The sequence below is a fragment of the Danio rerio genome, chromosome 21, assembly GCF_052040795.2.
Source record: "Danio rerio strain M-AB ecotype USA chromosome 21, GRCz13ab, whole genome shotgun sequence".
NCBI lineage: Eukaryota > Metazoa > Chordata > Actinopteri > Cypriniformes > Danionidae > Danio > Danio rerio.
In genome coordinates this window covers 19,174,751-19,194,833 of record NC_141041.1, presented here as the reverse complement: position 1 = coordinate 19,194,833, position 20,083 = coordinate 19,174,751, and the positions used below count along the sequence as shown (strand labels likewise).

Below are 20,083 nucleotides of genomic sequence, written 5' to 3'. Positions count from 1 at the left end.
ATACCGGGCCCATGACTAGACTCTTGACATGAAAAAAAAAAAGATGTTTTCTACATGGGTAGGGGTCTGGGGTAATTCTTTAACCCTGATTTTATCAACAAATAAAAAACAATAATTTTATTAATAAGGAGTGTCTAAATTATTTATTAAAAACTAAAAGTCTCCAAATCTGATGAATCACCAAACATGTGTAAAGTTAAGCACCCTTACAAACGAACACACTAGCATCATTCCAGAATGTGGATTGTGGTACATGCATGAAGCCCAAGCATGCACACACACAGTAAAGACACTGCCATGGTCAAAAACTGCACTGAATACAAAGACTGAATGCTGAAACCAGAAGATCGACAAACCAAACAAACAAAAACACGCAAAGCTTATGAATCTCTGTCAACAACATCATTAACACTTGTGAAAATGGCTTCACTTTCATTCAGTATGATGATTAATTCCATCAGTCAGAAAACTAACAGGGAATACGCTGTGGACAAAAGCCCCTGTACTTCCGCTCGGGCTGATTTATGAAGTCAGAAATGGTCATTGTCCTTGAGAAATGCTGAAGGCACTCAAGGCTGTAGGGGCTGTAACAGAACGGCCTGTTCTGATGGAGAGAGGTGTTCATGAAGAGAAATAATGGCTAAATTACTCATGCCATACTATATTCTGAGGCTGTCATTTTACGAGAAATAAAACCCCTTTTGTTTTGCATTTCTGTCAGTGTGTCTCCAATGAGAACCTTAAACGTTCATGTTATCCACATTCTGTATAAATACCCATGGGGAGAATTTTCCAGGAATGAATTGAGTCTGCTGATGGAGCACATACTACCCGCATTAATGCCCAATTCACTAAGAGAATTATGCAAATGAGTTACCGTGGAAATGTGCCCATAAAATTTCAGCTAAACACTTTTTAATAGGCTGTGATCACAAGGTTGTGTACTTCACTTTGATTTGTGCAATCTCACTCAGCTTGCTAACATTAAATAAAAGAAATGTAGAGAAATAAAAGTTGAAGAAAGATAACGCAAGGTCATGGGTTTGATTTCTATAAAATGCATCAACTGATGAAATCTGCTTTTGAAATAAAGAATTAAAAAGCAATCAATAAAAGTGTCTGATAAATTAATACTTGCGAAATGTCTCTATTAAACAGCGTAAATATAAAGGAAATGGAGTTTGATGTCTATAGAGATTAATCTAAAACTGAGTAAAAAAGGGGCAAAAAAAAGCATAAAAATTAGGGATGTCCAAACCTCTCAGGAAGTTCTTGACTTCACACAGAAACGGCAACACATGCATCACTTTGTTGCAGAGACATTATTGGTGAAATGCCGGCAAAGTAGAACACAGAAGCAGCTTGAAGCAAAAAGCATGAGTGTGTGGTAAAGTCTAGATAGCATACAGCTGCTGATACACACATCAATACAGCATAATTTTTGTGACACTGTACAGCAATAATGAATATTTTTACAGTACTGTGATGGTTGGGTTTAGGGTTGGGGAGACGATTAAAAATAAAATTTGTTGGGTAATTTAATAAATAACATAAAGAATACTAGTTACAACTAGTAATAAAATACAATAAATGGAAAATGTAATAAAAAATGAATTATTCTTGTTAAATTCCGGCCAGAACCGTATCTGTTTCTTCGCTCTTCTACTTGTATATTCTTTTTTTAATGTAAATATCAGGGACATTTCTAATAAAAAAATAAATAAATAAAAATAAATAAATAAATAAATAAATAACTAAATAAATAAATAAATAAATATATATATATATATATATATATATATATATATATATATATATATATATATATATATATATATATATATATATATATATATATATATATCCTCCCAAACTGAAGATAAATGGACAAAGATCATTAAATGAAATACAAATGTGTATAGTACTGTGCTATTATTGTACATATAGATCTTCCATCATCTTTAGAAATACATTATTTTAAGCAGTGTAATTGTGCACTAAGCAAAAAAAAAACACCTTTTACCATAAAGAGACTCCTGACACAGACTTGTTGCCAATCAGCAGTTAAACATTAATTCTAGTTACAATAGTGGACATAATCATAATGAGGCCAAAATCATATTGGAAAATGGTGTGCTTGTTTTGGTGATTTCAGATAACAACATAATTTGGCAAGTGCACCTTTAAAAAATATTCCATTTAGTAACAATAAAGAGGAACTATAATTAAACAATATATTTTTTATAAATTTAAAGGGGTTTATTTATGTGAATAAAGCCAGGCTCTAATAAATAAACTTTATTAATAAAATTTTCTTTAGAATTACACTTGATATAATCAGTCTGTACAAATACTTTCATTGACATTCGCCCTTTCTGTATGTCATCTGAAGGGGACCGTACTGTTGTGACAATATTTGAGTTGAATCTGCCACTATGCATAGGCATTTGTAGCTTCACCCTCTATTAAAAAAAGAACTGGGAGCACAATCTCATTTGAATTTAAAGCAAAAATAACCAAAATGGCACAATTTGGATCAAAGCATAAAAAGGGCAGTTTCAAAGAGTCATAAAAAATTATTTTGGAATATTTTGAGCTGAAACTTTACATACACAATCTAAGATCATCCAAGATTCATTTTACAACTTGTAAAAAAGGTCATAACAGGTCCCCTTTAAAATTAGTTTATGGGCTACACTGCATTTTGCCACAAGCGGTAATACTGTAGTTTGAGTTAATGAATGCAATGACCAATCAGATGCTTTTTCAATTAGTCACCATTGAAAACACAAGAGTTTTGTTCAGGGCTCACACACTGAACTCTTTGAAGTTTATTCCCTTTTAATTTAAATTCCCTTCTCGCGCTGCAAACGGGAGGGAGCCCTGGGCTCGAGGATCTCAGTAACTCAGGGCTTTCTCCTGGGACAGCATGCCAAACTAGCTTATTACCAATCATCAGCTAAGTGTGAACTCTTGAAGTATAGTTGCGTTGCAAAAGATTCATTTCAATGCATTCAGTGCTAATAATGACCATAATGAGCAACATGTTTATCAGTGTAACTAGATAATGATGTACTTTTTCTCTAAAAATATGTTTATATGTATTCCAATCAACTCTAGCAGTCATTATTTTTGTCACAATACTGCAGCCTTATCATGTAAAGAGTTTATGTATACATGTTATATATTATTTACAGAGTAATAATGACAGGAAGGAAAGTAAGAGAGAGAGTTGCATTCATGTGATACTGAAATTAATTTATTGCTTTATTATTGATTGTGACTATTTTTTATCAATTATTATCAATTATTTAATTATGAGGTTTTGCCTAGTTAAAAATAATCAACAGACAAAGTAAATCCATAATTAAAATTTAAAAATGACAAGTACTTTTATTTTAAAATAAATATTTTTTAAAAATCTCAAATAAAAGATAACACTTTTAATATTTAAGCTTACTGTAGTTCAGACACTGGACAATCATGAGCTTGATTTCTTAGAAAAACATGAACCTCAATTCAATGCAATGAAAAATGTTAGCTAGTTGCAACAGGGGAAAAAAGAGAAAAAAATATATGTGCACGTGTGTGTGTGTGTTTATTTAAAGTTTTGCACAGAAAAGATAAGTGCAAAAACCACTAAAAAGATTGACCATGACAATGGTGCTTAGTAAGATTAGATAAACTTCATGCAAAACTGGTGCAGTTGTATGAACACATCTGTGGGCTATTCATACTCAACTCATGCACACACGCACATGTAGTATTTGTTCACATGCAAAAGCAGTTGTAAGAATACCTCTGTTTCTGGACCTCTTAAGTTTGTCTCTATCAGATGGAGAGTTGCACTATCAGGGGGCTCTATCACTGTACGGCTATTTTCAACGTGCAACTCAATCTGCCCAAACTCCCTCTCAATGCTGTATTTGTATGTGTGTGTGCTACAGAAGGATTAAAGGGTCTCAGTTCTGTGACTGTAAATAGAATAATCCTCCCTCCCATACATGATCACACAGTCTTCTTTGAGGGGTAGGGTGTCAGACAAGTGCCCCGAGTAAGAACAGCATGATCAGCCAGCCGTGCTGTGACACTTTAGCTGGACAGAGAGGAGGGGGGATGCAAAACATAAGACACAACATGCACAAAGGACATGTTTCTATCAACCTATTGCTCATTTTGCCAAAAAAAAAGCTTCATTAAAATGTGCATAAATTTTGAAAATGCACATAAAACATATATGTGCACAACTGTGTAGGGTGAGCTTTTATAAAAACGTGCTCAAACTACAATGGAAAGACATTTACCGGATAAATTCCAACATGTGCATCAAAAAAAGTCATGTGATGTTTGTTTTAACAAAAATGGGATGGATGGGATGGCATTAACAGACAAACCAGTAAATTGACCACACTGTACATTTGAAATGTAGCTTTGGTCAATCAAAAATGCAATCAAAAGTCCATCATCACCATACCTGACAAACCTCATGTTTTTCCCGGAATTCTCCTGTATTTCACAGTTCTATCCTGGTATCATCCCCTAAAGGTATTTTCCAGTATTTCTCCTGTATTCTTAAACTTTCTGTGCTGGGTGGCCATAAACATTAAAGAGCCAATCCTCTCTAAACACAACCCATACAGCCGAACCACCAGGGGACGCCCCTTGCTTTAATTATGAATCTGTTCTGTGCTTTCATTTTATTTAGGCATGAAAACAGTTTGCAAAAAAATATAAAAATGACGAGATTCCCTTTCCTTTCATTACAGGCGTTGTTGCCCCAATGCAATCCTCAAAACAGTCAGTCCATATAGCGGTGCGTGACTGTCAGACTGCTACTATGTTGATAAATAGACGCTGTTTCCAAAACGGATTCTGTACACGCCATTTGAAGTGGAGCTAAAGTGGACACTGAGTTTTTGGGTGCGTGTTTGAACAGACATATACACATAATAATTCATTAGCTGCTCTTTCATCAGCATGTTTAAATTATACAGTGAAGAAAAGTCCCATATTTTCACATCCCAATGCTGAAAGGAATACTCATCACAGTGGTTGAGTATAATTCATAATTTTACATTTTGTCAGTTTAGTAGTTTATTTGGGGTCATATGAAAATGTACAATTTTAAAAAGGTGGCATGGCCACCTTTATAAGGTTTCTTATAAGAAAGAAGGCCCACAGTGGCTCTCCAACCACAGCAAAATCGATATTTGGTTTATCAGGAAGTAAAGATTTTGTTCTATTTGTTGATCAGGTGAAAACAATGTTTTATTTGACATTAAATGACATTTAAAGGCAAATGCGATATTTCAGTTTTGCACACAAGCCTGATTCACTTTGATGAAAACATAGCTAAAGACACACACACAAACTTTCAAGAGAGGCCTTTAAAATGACTGTTGGTATGAGTAATTTACATTTACACTTTTAACAGATGTCTGTTTCCACTATTACTTACATTGCATTCAGGCTATAGCAATTGATCTGTTGGAAATAAAATTATTTTGTATTAGAACAAAAAAATAAAAAAGAGTTATTCTTATGTTTATTCATTTTCTTTTCGGCTTAGTCCTTTTATTAATCAGGGTTCGCCACAGCAGAATGAACTGCCAACTTATCCAGCATATGTTTTATGCAGCGGATGCCCTTTCAGCTGCAACCCAACACTGTGAAAATTCTTATGTTCATGTTGTATATAAAAACACGTTGCTGCAGAGGTGGGATATAATTAGACACAGAACATGTTTAGTTTTATTGTTAGGATCAAAGCTCAAAGTATAGCATCAGCATGTGAGTAAAACCACTATGCAATGTAAGACATTTATTTAATACAATACAAATGAGAAGATTATATAGAGCTAGTTGCATTTTAGACACAAGTCATCTTCCCTCAATGAGTCTTGCTTAATTTCTTAATGTGTAAGCTGTTTTGAATGAATAATTCAGACAATTAAATATGTTGATGAATGAATTTTTTGATACAGTAATCCATAATAAAGACAACCATTTCTAAATAAATCAACTGCTTAGAATGAACTGAATGAATAAACGATTCAATGAAATGCTCATTTAGACTTGCCACAATCTATTGCTGGCTTTGCACTGTAACGCGATGCAATATTACGACACATGATATCTTTTCCATTTTAAACTGAGTTTTTGTCCTAACCATTCATGAAAATGATACACAAAATTTCTATTGTAAAAGTGGTTTCTATTTCTGCAATGTATCATGTAAACAACAGCATAAACTACACATAAACTAATGACAACAATCACCTCAGGTACTGATTATGTGCTTTATTATGCATGTTTTATGACCATGATTTAAATTAAAAGTTTAAATCCCAGAATCTTAGGGCACAGCATTAGTGTCTTTTTTATACATAAGAAGCAAAGTTAACAGCAAATGTTAATTATCAATATAAAAAATAAATAAATACATTTCAAAACATTTCTGTCAGTATCGCACCACCATAACATGTTGACTTTTCCAATGAACTTATTATAAACTACACTATTAATTCATCACATGTATGCAGTGCCTTGTTTTATCAAAAGCGCATAAGCTGCAGAGGAAACGAGAGGGAGACAAGCTGTCAGTGCCTCTAGATCTGTATATCTGTGGTGAATCACATAACAGGGTCAGAGACTGTTGACTCAGGAGTAAAAACAGGAGCCTTGACCTTAAAAACTCACTAACAAAAGGAAGTCATGGCAGATCTGAGTGTCAGATACCGCCCGACTTATCTCACCAACATTGTACATCCACCAGTCTTTGTGCGAGTGTGCTGTAGATGTTGACACTTCAGGATGTCTCATAAAAGCCAGACAGAAAAGAGCGGTGCTGTCATGAATTTTGTCTCTATTTTAACAATAGTCAAGAAATCTGTCACTCAGATAGATGTAGACTGAAGGGCTGTTCACATTGCATGCTCTTGCATTCAGGTAACAAAAGGAAATGCAGGTTTTTAACAGTTTAGATGCTTTGAACTTGACTCTATATGTCAAAAATGCAATGTTCGATCTGTGAGTAGCTAAAATAATAGCCAATTGCAGTTTTACCATAATAAACAAGAACAATTTAGTGTCATTTTCACTATCAATTAGAATTATAGCTTTGAGTTGCAGTGTTTAATGATTTCACTGATGGATGTCTGACCTTTACAGACGGACAGTTTTCCATGTGAATAAAGGCGGAGCTTCAGAACCACACCTACAAATTACAGAATACCACAGACCAAGGCAGCTCAGCAAGTAGAAAGCTTCACATTTTTTTATTGAAATTCAAGCTTTTATTAAATCTCTTAGACTGGTTAAAAACAAGAAGAGTAATACATTCTTGGATTATTATTATCATCACAGATACATAAGTCCTTCTCTCCTCTTGCTGTATTGGTGTTATGCATGTCTGTTTACATTTTCCCCCTCTTTACTTTCTTTCTTTCTTTCTTTACTGGTTTTACTGTTTTTGTATTTTTTGTGTTGGCTCGAATTTTGTATGTTTGTTATTGAAGTCAAAAAAAAAAAAGCAAGTAGAACGTTTTTTTTTTAAATTTTATTTATTTTTTTTTTACAGAACTCTGAATCGAACTTTATTGAGGCCTGGTTCTGTCTGTAAGAACGTTAATTCATATTGCTACACTGTAAAACCCAACAGTCAACTTTATAAAATGAAATGAGTGTAGTCAAAAACTCAAAATTTACTGAAAGTTAATTCTACTCATTTAAAAAGAGTTTTGAACTTGAAGGTAATGAGTTAATTAAATACCTCATTCCTTTAACTTGGAGTTAAGTAAGTTCATAGTATTCATATAGATTATTTTTTTAACTGATTGTTTTAAGCAAACAGTTTTCTTAAATGGTTTGATTTGCCATAACTTATTGGGTTTTACAGTACGCAGTTGGTTTGAGTTCTCTTCTTTTATTGGGTTTTACTGTGCTCAAATTACTTCTTTTACTTAAATAGATTAAGTTCACAGTACTTATTTGGATTAGTTTTTGAACTTAAATGTTTTGTTGTAATCGGTTTCCACAAATGGTTTGAGTTACCTTAACTCTTTGGGTTTTACAGTGTATAAGTATATCAGGGTTTTCAAAAGAGGCCAAAATGTGTGTCCAGCAAATTTGTATATAGAAAAGAGCACAGATGTATGCAAGAACACTGTGCGAATAGATTCTTACCTTCTATGTTTAAAGGTCCCCTGAAATGCACAAAGAAAATCACAAAGGTCTTCAGAAACATTTTTTGTTGTGCTAGTTGAAAGTCTCTTCATATTCCAATAGTACTGATTAAAGTAAATAATCTAAATGTATTATATGTATTTTTATATTCTGGGTAAGGTACAAGATAAAAATAAATGTTTATCCATATAAAATGTGTTGATTTGATAATTCCCGTAATTCTGAAAAGTAACCCAACATGTCTGTCAGCAATTGTGGATTTGTACAATTGCGCAACTGTTCACACAGATTATCCTACTCCATCCTACTCTGAATATTCAGTCTGAAATAGCATGCAAGTATGGGTTTAATAACAAGTGTAATTCCTGCACCCCGCTGGCCAACCACTAAGCATACAGTAGTCGCTTTAGGACAAAGTGCTTGAGAGAGTCCAGCAATCCTTGCATGCATGAAATATTGCACACTATGACAAGTTATGCTTGCTAACTACACAAAAGAAAATGTGCTAGATATAATACAGTTTTTCATTCAGAATTGTAGTATTATAAATTTCTATAAAGTTTTCTAACTGGCAAATGACAGGATCCAGTGGGTCTCTGTCATCTTAAATGTGCACGATCGCTATTTCAGGAGGTGTGGGTTTGGACAGCAGGGGAGGGATTGTATTTGAAAGATACTATTCTAACCGATTAGCATTTAGGCAGATCACCTACTGCACCTTTACTTCCCAGTGCAACAGAAAGAGAGGTGTCATTTCAAATATTTTTAAAGAAATCGCCAAAAGCTAGTTGTGTTTACATTGCAGCTCGGCCAAAGCTTTAAAGTTTTGTAAAGTCAAAGCCAAAGTTTAAGCCTCATTTTATAGCTTATGACAGCCACAGTCAAATAGTAATATAATCTCCTCCATATTGTTTAAAAATAAACCATTCTGTGTAGAGTTCAGATGGGTCCAATACATTTTGTGGTTTGTGCCGACTCATATATATGATCCGATCTGTACTGTTGTGTCTCCAGACTGGAAAAATCTGTATGTTGTTGAGGGTCATGCAAAGTAAAACCAGCCTCCATTCACCACAATGGAAAGCATATTCATCCTGTCTGAATCATTTATCCCTTATATAGTGCACTATGCACCGTTCACCATAACTGTGTGAATTGTCAGCTAACATCAGCTAAAGCTTTTGAATTATGCTGTGTATGGGTGGAACATTCCAGATTTTAGATTGCATTTGATTGGATTAAAAAAAAAAATCAGATGAGAAGCACAGAGTGATGTCTACAAAATCGAAGATGCCTGCTGGTAGATGTAACAGCAAGTTTTGAATGCATATATATCTTAATATTAATTATGTTATTGTTTTGGAGTATCCCAGCTGATAGACAACCTTAAGGTTAACATATTCATAATAAAAGCCAAAAATGTCAGTTGTTTACACATGGATTAATTGAATGTTTTGACCAATAACTTATGAGTGGAAAGCTCAAGTTTTACCCTTACGGACCAAAAGTCCATTTTACAACTTCTGACTTGGTTCAAAACTCTCATCTTTGTAAAATAACAAACAAAAGAAACTTTCTTTTATGTTTCAGACTTGAATGCAGCTTAAGGAGACATATATGCTCCCACGAATGATGACCTGGTAAGTCAATGCACATCACACAGAAATCTGGAACCTTAGAAAAGCTTAGCTGATCTTACCAAGCTGAAAAACACACATCCCTCCAAAGGACACTTCAAAGAGTACCTCAAATCCTGCAGTAGACACCTTTAACACACGTTCACTTCTCACAACCAGAACCAAACTTCATTGTGTGGAGAACTGAAGTGCACTCGACTTGAGTGATCTTCAAATAAAACAAATGCTGACACTTTGCTGCCAACCTGTTATATATGGTATATTTCACTATAATACATATGCATGAAACAGAGCCATGCATTGCACACAGCAAAAATACCAGTAATGTTCAATAATGTACATGGTGTGATTTTTTTTGCTGTAGTATGAGCTCGTACTGAAGAGAGGACCTTATGAAAAAATTATTGCAATAATTTTTAAAAATGTCGAAAAAATTCATGAGCTGTCAGCTTGGATTTATGGCATATGTGCACTTAAACAAGCCGATCTGGAAAAGCACTGTATTTGAAGTTGACCAATCAATCATCTTCTGAATTCAAATCAAATTATATATTTATTCAAGTACTTACATAGTTGTTTAAATGAATTAATCTTTATTACTATTTGTGTATTTTATTTTTTAGCTACGAGGTGTGGTGGCTCAGTGTTTAGCACTTAGTGGTCGCCTTACAGCAAGAAGGTCACTGGTTCGAACCCTAGATAGGCCAGTTGGCTTGTCTGTGTGGAGTTTGCAAGTTCTCCCCTTGTTCATGTGGGATTCCTCCAGGTGCTGTGGTTTCTCCCATAGTCTAAAAATATAAGCTATAGGTGAATTGAACAAGCTAAATTGGCCATAGTGTATGTGTGTGAATGAGTGTGTATGGATGTTTCCCAGTACTGGGTTGCACCTGGAAGGACATCCAATGCATAAAACATATTCTGGGAAAGTTGGTGGTTCATTACGCTATTGCGACCCCTGATAAATAAAGGGACTTAACCAAAAGAAAATGAATGAATGAATGAATGAATGAATTAATTAATTTATTTTAGCTAAAATTGTAGAAATGTTGTTGTTTTGTCATTTTGGACTATTTATTCTTAAATAAATCATAATTATAAAACATTATTTTTAGTTCAATGGAACGTCATTTAAAATATTTCATTACATTAAGATAAATTACATGAAAATCAGAAATATGTCACCTGAACTGAAATGACTAACTGAAATTAAGATATTCTTATTCCATAGATTATTTTGGTATATTGCTCGTCATAACGTTTATTTTTATCTAAATGGAAAAAAAAGATCTTTGTGTCAGTGTTTCTGTCAACTATAACAACCCTGATTAGATCCAATATATATTTAATATTGTATATGTGCTAGCAAGCTATGCAAAAAAACATTATTATTATAGGTGTTAGTATATTTTACATTGACTTTACAAAGAACTCATCCACTCAGTCAGAGTCAGAAGTGTCCACCCAGAGTCTAAAGCCCCGGTCAAATCACATCATTTTTATTGTCAGTTAGGAAAGTCAATATTGTCAGTTTATGCTATTTTTTTTTCGTGATAAAATCTTGACTTGTTGTAGGTAACAAATGTGCTACACATTCCTTCACGATCAGTGATCCCGAGTCGTCTACAACAAGTGTTGCTATAACAATATTTCTTATCTCAATTTCAGTTTTTAAAAAAAAATCTTATTTCAATTTAAATAAACCTGAACGACGCATAAACAGCAGCACTCGCTAAGACAACCAAGAAATGCTGTGCTCTTATTGCATAGTGTCTTCCATGTGACAGAACTCATCATGAAGAACGAGAAAATAATTAAACATGCTAGACTTTCTGTGATGTTGTCGTTAGGCATCTCTAGCATGATATCGGTTGTCGTGAACTATGCCACATTACACAAGATCAAAGGATTTTACAATGCCCATTTGTTGTGTATGAATGCCCATGACATCCTATGAAGAAAATTGTGCCAAAATCGTGACAAATTTGAGTGATCTGATCGGGGCTTAAGGGTGTACTCACACTAGATACAGTTGCTCTAAACAGTGCCATAGCACGCTTGTCCCCCTTCCCCTCCTCACCCCGGCTCAGCACAGATATGTTGTTTTGTATTATTTTTAGTTGTTTGGGATGCAGTGACACGCAGTCAAATATTTTGCCGAACAGATTCAAAACTTTTGACGCACATAAATTATCATAAAAGTCCTTGTGCTGCAAATATTTGGAGGTTTGCTGAAGGTGCAGCTGTCGTGCAACGAGGGGTTTGCGTGTTTAATAAACTGCAACATTTTGTGTTCATTGAAAAGTAAAAATGATTAATAAATCCATATTAAAATCTCTTAAAAGTGACGTTCGTCTGCAGTTTCATGCTCAGGCGGGCTTTTAACTCACTACAGGCATACCATGTCAAAGCCCAACCAAACCATGCTCTGGCACATCTCTTGCAACCGGGCCAGGGCCAACTAAACCATGTCTGAGCCCAATTCAGAGCATTCGTGCTTTTCAAACAAACAGCCAAAAGGCCCCAGGCACGGTTCGAAAAGCATAGGGTGAGCGCACCCTAAAAGTCAAGCTGTCGTCAGTCCGCACTTGTCTGTAATGTGTAGATGAGCAGATGTAGAAGCAGAGCTGATAACACTGACCTCCTGCTGATCTGTGTTCACTGTAGGCCACAACCTGATGCCTCCGCCTGATAAACCCTCTCTACATCTGACCTCTGACCTGCCGCACTCATCCCTCACCCTCAGTGTGAGCTCAAACAGGCTTCTGTCAGCAGCGGTGTGTGTGAGAGGGACTCCCTGAGGACACGAGCCAGACCTGTTTGCTTTCAGCCCCTAAAGAAAGTGTGGTGTCGTTTGGGTTCTGGGAGAGAAACGTTTCTTGACAGGCTGTTCAGCTCTCAAATATGCATCATTAAGCTAAGTTTAGTAAAAGCCTTTTTGGAAGCCAGAAAGCCTGGGCTCATTAGAGCACATCATAATGCACATGCTGCAAAAATCCTTTTCTACAAAAAAAAACCAAAAAAAAAAAAAAACAGTATTATTATTTTTAGAATTAATTTAAAAATGGTCAAGAAGTTAAGAACGCTCACTACGGTATATACATCAATGTAAATGTATACTACTGTATATACAGTGCTCACACCCCATTTTGAAAATAAATATTTTTATCCACTTCTCAGTAAATATATGTTTGTATTTTTGTGCATTTAAACAATAATACAAAATATTTACATCTTCAAAAATCTTTAGAAATTGAAAGATAATACAATGAAATTAAATTCAAGCAAAATATTACAAAAAAATATATACAACCTATAAAATTTCTCTTGATTTTTCCTTTATTTTAATTTTGTATTTAATATTTTTCTATTACCTAAATTTGGGTGGACTAATTTTTGGACCAATATGGTAAGTTATTTTGTTGGATAGGCTCCAAATTTGGCTTCAGTACTGACTAATCTAATGTATATGCACAATTATAATGTTGTATGGCTTCCTATTATATGAATTTAAAAGAGAGATTTGTGAGGGGTGTACTTATATATGCTGAGCACTGTATACTGCAAGATTATCAAAATACCTTAATAATCAATTTTTGAGTATTTTTAATGGCAAAACAATTACTTATAAATACATGTTTACTGTAATTTTTACCTGAATCTTAAAATTGTACTTGATTATGCTATTTTATATGTTTTATATTATTTTGCACATATAATAACTATAACATATTCATTAAATATTGTTAAGGGAATACTGTTTTCAGGATAATTGTTTTTTAATGTTTTAACCAATAATGTAACAACATTTACTACATTTGATTACAAATAAACAACAAAAAAAATATATATATATGATCAATAAGTAAAGACAACATATGTTTTAGTGCATTTTACCTTAACTAGGTTAATCCTGTTCCAACTTAATTTACGCAAGTTCAGTTCAATTTTATATAAGCTCAAATGACCAATACAAAGATTTTGATTCAGAATAAAAGTTTAAGGCAACCGTTTACAGTGTAGATACAGAGTTATAGATATGTATTAATCCATATATATATATATATATATATATATATATATATATATATATATATATATATATATATATATATATATATATATATATATGTATATATATATATATGTATATATATATATATATATATATATATATATATATATATATATACATATATATATATATATATATATATATATATATACATATATATATATATATATATATATATATATATATATATATGTATATATATATATATATATATATATATATATATATATATATATATATATATATATATATATATACATATATATATATATATATATATATACATATATATATATATATATATACATATATATATATATATATATATATATATATATATATATATATATATATATATATATATATATATATATATATATATATATATATATATATATATAGTCTTTTCTTATCATTATTATTCTTATTATTATTATTGTGTTGGACAAAACTTGATTGCTAAAAGAAAAGAAAAAATGAATCAATTAAAAAAAAGATTTTGTTTATTTGTTTACTGTTTACTTGTAAAATGTTATGAATAATGTGAAAAATTACCACAATAAATTCCTTCTCTATTATTAATCCAAAAACAAGTGAATTTTTATAAAATGCATCAGCATGTGCATTATGCAAACTTGAATCCTCAAGTATTCTTTCTATACATCACATCTGAGAGCTATTCTCTCCTGTCAAAACCAAGCAGCATCATCATCATTGTCATCATCATCTCCATGGCCGAATGTACATGATCTGCAGAGCACTGAAAACAGCAGAGCTGAATAACTATCCTGCAGCACTGGGTGAAGATGTGCTCCATCTGCCTCCTGCGCTGAACATCATGACTCTGTTTGTGTTTGCTAGACTCTGCCGAGGCCAAGACAGATTAGAAGCGTAGAGCCGTTTCCTCTGAAGAAATGCTGTTTGCTGGAATAATTGCCTGGAGCTGAAACAGCTGTCAGCATCCAGAGCTAATCTCGCAGTGTGGATAATCATCAGTGCTGCGCCGTGTTCACAACAATCGCCACGTGGCTGCATTGTTAAAGCCAGAATGAAACAGGGAGGACTGTAAATGGTCAAATGAATGAATGAATAAATAAATAAACAAGTAAATGAATAAATAAACTAATTAATTAATTTAATTAAATAGCCAAAACCATAGAAAAAATAATACAGATACAAATACAGACAGTATATAAATAATAATTATTAATAAACTAATAATTCTGACTTAAACTGTATAAATATATATATAAAAAAAAAAAATCAGTAGAGGGACAATAAAAGCAAAACAACATCATCAACAACAAAAACTAAAGCTTTAGTCTGCCACTTGTGATAACACTGAAAAAACAAGCATTCAAAACAACAAACAAAACATGAAGAAAAACAGCTGTCCTTGAGCTCGCCAGATAATACCTCCGCTAATTTCAAGGTTTTACTGCTGTGAAAAATATCATCAGCTTTTATTTGACTATCAAGGTTGCAAAGAATCAATTAACAAGCAAAATCTGCATGGACGTCTGAGGACACTGAGAGAGGGGGAGAGAGAGAATATGAGAGATAACTGGTATGGTGAAGTACAGTACATGTGCTTTGTGTGTTTCTCTCAATGCTCAGCAAACAATAGTTGTGCAACAACGTTAAAATCCCCTTTTCTGCTTCTTTAGAAAATCCTCTGCAAGCGGAGCCCCTTTGAGAGCATTTCAAACCGCTGTTATTAAAAGTGCTGCTTCTCCAAGTGTGTTTTACTCTATTCACCTTTTTTTCTACACGTTAATTCTGTGTATTAAATTATGGGCTGCACTTTCACTTTGGCAAACTTTTATTTAAAAATGCAGAAACAAATAATTTCGAACAAGAAGGTTGTGCTATAAATGATCCAAATGCATAGTAAAAACAGAGTGAGAGGTATATTTGACTGGGCTTTATTTTTGAATGTGTAGAGTTTCGGGTATTTGTGATTATTCATTGTCTTATTATTAGTAATACATTTTCTTTATGTGAAGTTTATTTATAAACTAATTTAGAGATGATCACATGCTTATTATTGCTTGCAGACGGTTCCTGCATTATTCAATTTATGATTCACCAATCAGATGATTCCTAAGTCACTATAAATACCTTATGTTTCAAATAACAGCCATCTTTGTTTTGAAGAATTCCCCCTTCCAACCTTACTCTCCTCCTTTCATAAATGGGTGGCACATTGGCCCAGTTGTAAGCACTGTTGCCTTACAGCAAGAATGTCACTGGTTCTAGTCCTTACCAAGCCAACCAACGTTTCTGTGCAGAGTTAACATGTTCTCCCCATGATCACGTGGGTTTCCGTCAGGTTCCCCGGTTTCCTCTCACTATCCAAAAACATGCAACTTAGGTTAATTGACTAATCCAAATTGGCACCATACACATGCTCCTAATAAGTAGTTATCTCTTAAGAGCAATCACTATCTGTTCATTAGCTACTACATCAGGGGAGTTCTCGAGACCTACCTGAGCTCAAACTCACCTCTCGCCTTGCAAATGGGAGGGAGCCCCGCACTTGAGGATCTTATGAGCTCAAGGCTCTCTCCTGGAACAGCATGCCAAACAAGCTTTATAATCAATCATCAGCTGAGTGTGAACTTTTGAAATATATATTTAATTGAGGAACTGTAAAGAGCACTATGTCAGTTTTGTTTTGCTTTTAATTATTTGCTCAAAGTTTTAAATCTTAAATAAGTTAACCCATAATTCATGTAAAACACAAGTGTCAAACTTCTGGAGGGTCACAGCTCTGCACAGTTTACTTCTCACCCTAATTAAACACAACTGATCAAACCAATTGAGTGCTTCAGGCTTGTTTGAAACCTACAGGTAAATGTGTTGAAGCAGTGCTGGAACTAAAATCTGCAGAGCATGCAGCCCTCCAGTAATTGAGTTTGACAGCCCTGATGTAAATCATCATGGGCCAAAGGAAACAGTTCAGACAAAGCAATTCATTTCTGCTTTTCTAAAATGATGTGTCGCCCATGCTCCAGGTTTGGTTGAGAAGTGTCACAGTTGCAGTTGTATTCTCCACTATTTCTCATAGTTAGGCTGTGACTTTGTCACTTAAAACCTAGTAACATCAGTCGCCAAGAAAAGTGTTTCTGTTGCTAATGTGATGTTTGTGTTTTGTATTGCATAAATATATCAGTTTGGAACTAAACTTTTGTTGAACTTTCTTTAATAGGGGCTAATTGTTTAAGAGACTGTTTTATTGTAAACGCGCTTCAGTGCCAAACTAACCAGTCGCTCAGACAGCATGATGGATAATATGCTTGTCTTTTTGGGGGAGGACAGATGTTTAGTTTGGAGTTTTGTCAAAATAAGTTGCTTGTATCTGTGAATTCAAAATCTGTAAATAAAAAAATAGATAAAAAGACACTTGGCGTCTCTAGATTTTAGAATACAACATAGACTCATTTAAATAAATGAAGTGAAAACCTAAAATGTCCTACTAACTGCTAATAATATCCACTCCAAAAACATCAGAAACTTACATTGTAATTTTGTAAAAGAAAATTAGGATGACATTTTTTTGATTAATTTAATTTATAATAATAAAACTAATATTTATTGTTAAAGTAACTCTAATAAAAAAAAAAACTATACCCAGAAATGAGAGTCTGGGCTTCAAAATAGCTTTTAAACCCCTCTAAACATCTTAATAACGGTTTAGCAATGTCTTAGTAAGCCCCTACTAGTCTAACAGCAGGCAACAACCACTCATACTTTCTATAGAAATGTTCGATTCTACTTGATCCTCTACTTGAGCTATAAGGAGAATGAGGAGAAACTGAGATCTTTTCACTGGCACTGAAGTCAAAGACATTTCAAAAATCTTGAAGTGAATAAAAATGAAACAAGAAACACGATCAGTTGCATTATGCATTTGTTCTCCTCTCACCCTCTTCACACAAACACTAGGAGCACATCTGAATGTGAACTAACAAAAGAGACATATTTTCCTTATTAGAGCTCAGTGAAAGCATCTCAGTCAAGGCCAGGGTTTGTACTTTCTCCTGCAGGCTTCAGAAAGCTCAGCAAATACTTGCCTGAAGAGGTGTTCTTCCTTCAGGACTCACAGGGACATTATTTCGGTGTGTTCTTAACGGTAACCATTGCCTGCATGTGTAATGTAGCCTTGAAAGGTTAAATACAAGTTAAGCTCTGCCAGAAGGATTTGTGCAATGCTGCTGATTAACGAGGAACTCTTTCAGACTCGTACCTCAGATAAATAATTCTGAGAAAGTGTTTAGCAAATAAACAACAAACTAAATAGACAAGAATGCACCTAAAGAAATGTACTTTCAATAGAAAAGTATAAATATTAATACGTTTTCACAGCATGTATTTTTCACTTATTGTAGCCCAAGTTGTTCAATAATCGAGTAGATGTCTATCCAGCTGATTGGAGAGCCTGAGAGCAGGGTCACGGCCTCCAGCACAGACTGATGGGTCGGCACCACTGGGGTCACAAGATCAAGTACTTGCTGCTATTTAATGAATCACAGGACAACAGTGAAGGAGAGATGACAGCTCCTCAGCACTGGACAACAAGTAAACCTGCATCGAGGGCCACAGCTGCCCTTTTTGAAACTGAAAGTATGTGAACTAATGCAAATATTAAGCCAACAAATATTTAAAAACTATTTTGCAGCTAAATTATTTGATTTAAAGCCTGGATTTTGGGCATTCTATTCATGGTTTAAGAAAAAGGCAAAGACACAATTACCAGCTACTATGAGGTACACACAATCCAGGCTCATTCTGAAAACATACCTTTAAATACATTTCTGGAGACCACCAAATACATCGCAATTTTTGTCACAGCCTCCTGTGTAAACTTTTTGAGATCACAAATTTCTCTTGCGAGTGCTATTTGCGCCTACTGTTCTTGCGGAAATCCACCAGAGGCTGCTGTCAACTGATTGTTTGACTGACTGAATGACTGACTGACTAATCGACTGACCCTCCTCCTTCCCTAAACCCAACCAATTGTATTGATTGACCCTAGCCACCCGCTTTCCTAAACCCAACCAACAATTTTCTAAAGCAATACAGAAAAAAAGCCCTCGTCTGATTTTCACACGGTTACAGATTTTTCCACATTCTCACCCTGTTATTTACTTGTATATCTTATTTTTTAGATTCAATTTTTTTCTGACCCGCTTTCTGGAAGCATTCACTTGAACCTCGTTGTCGTGGTCAACTTCTTTCTGCCTCTCAAGTTCGCTGACGTACATGGCGAGCTACCAGACAAACTGGTAACAGCAGGAAAGATATCCATATAATGGTAAGTGCAAAAAGGAATGGCGTCATACTGCCCTATGGCGTTCATTTTAAAAATGAAATGCAGCCGCTACATAGCTCTGGCTACATAATTTGCAATCTACAAAAATGTTATTAGAGCAAAATTTCAGAATGAGCCTATGTTGGGTACATACTATTAGGTATTTACACACTATTGGTTAATGAAAATGGCCTATGAAGACCACAATTTAAACCTGCTGAGAGGTGTCATTTTATGGGTGCATTATTTGAGTGGACAGTCCAAGCATACGTGCACATAATTCATAATGCCTGAAATCACAGTTAAATCAGCGCTTGTTCATGCGAGTAACAATCACACACTGTGAACTATCAAGGACGTGATCTGAGAGAATTACAGATGAGTCGCCAACACCCATGAGATTTTTGACATGCTAAATATCTGGAGCTGTCGACGATGCAAATCACGTTGCCTACAACAATATTGCCTACATTAATTCCACCAACAGTCAGACTATGTGTACATCTATTTACTGTCTTCTACGTGTTACTGTCAACATTGCTAATTGTAAATTGTTTAGTTTTTTTGTTTGGTTGTTGTTGTATTTTGCACTGTTGTAGCATTTTGACAAAGTTGTGGGCGATTCTTCCTATTCTATAGTCATGCAGTGTGAAAGCCCCTGTCCCTGAACCATCTTGCAGTGTAAACACAGCACCAACTAAACACTACCTCAGATAGTCATGCAGCGTGAAAACATCTATGACACCACAATTTTGAAAATCATACAGTCTGAAATCAGCATTAGCGGAATATCCACAGAGCAGAATATTGAATTATTTTTAACTTTGAATGTACACACAAATACACACCTTTATTATTTTTGTCATACTTCGGGCA

At 34.2% G+C, this 20,083-nt stretch overlaps 1 protein-coding gene across 11 annotated transcripts in view; it reads right to left on the bottom strand.

Moving 5' to 3' along the window:
• Nucleotides 1–20,083, bottom strand: part of rxraa (retinoid X receptor, alpha a) — a 346,336-nt gene that overhangs the window by 42,377 nt on the left and 283,876 nt on the right. The window contains exon 1 of one of the 11 annotated variants that reach the window (XM_087299860.1): nt 3,800–3,945. The exons of the other annotated variants lie outside the window; for them this stretch is intronic. The gene's annotated coding sequence lies outside the window, so the exon portion shown is untranslated. Of the gene's footprint in view, nt 1–3,799; nt 3,946–20,083 lie in introns of those variants that run through there. 11 annotated transcript variants of the gene reach the window in all.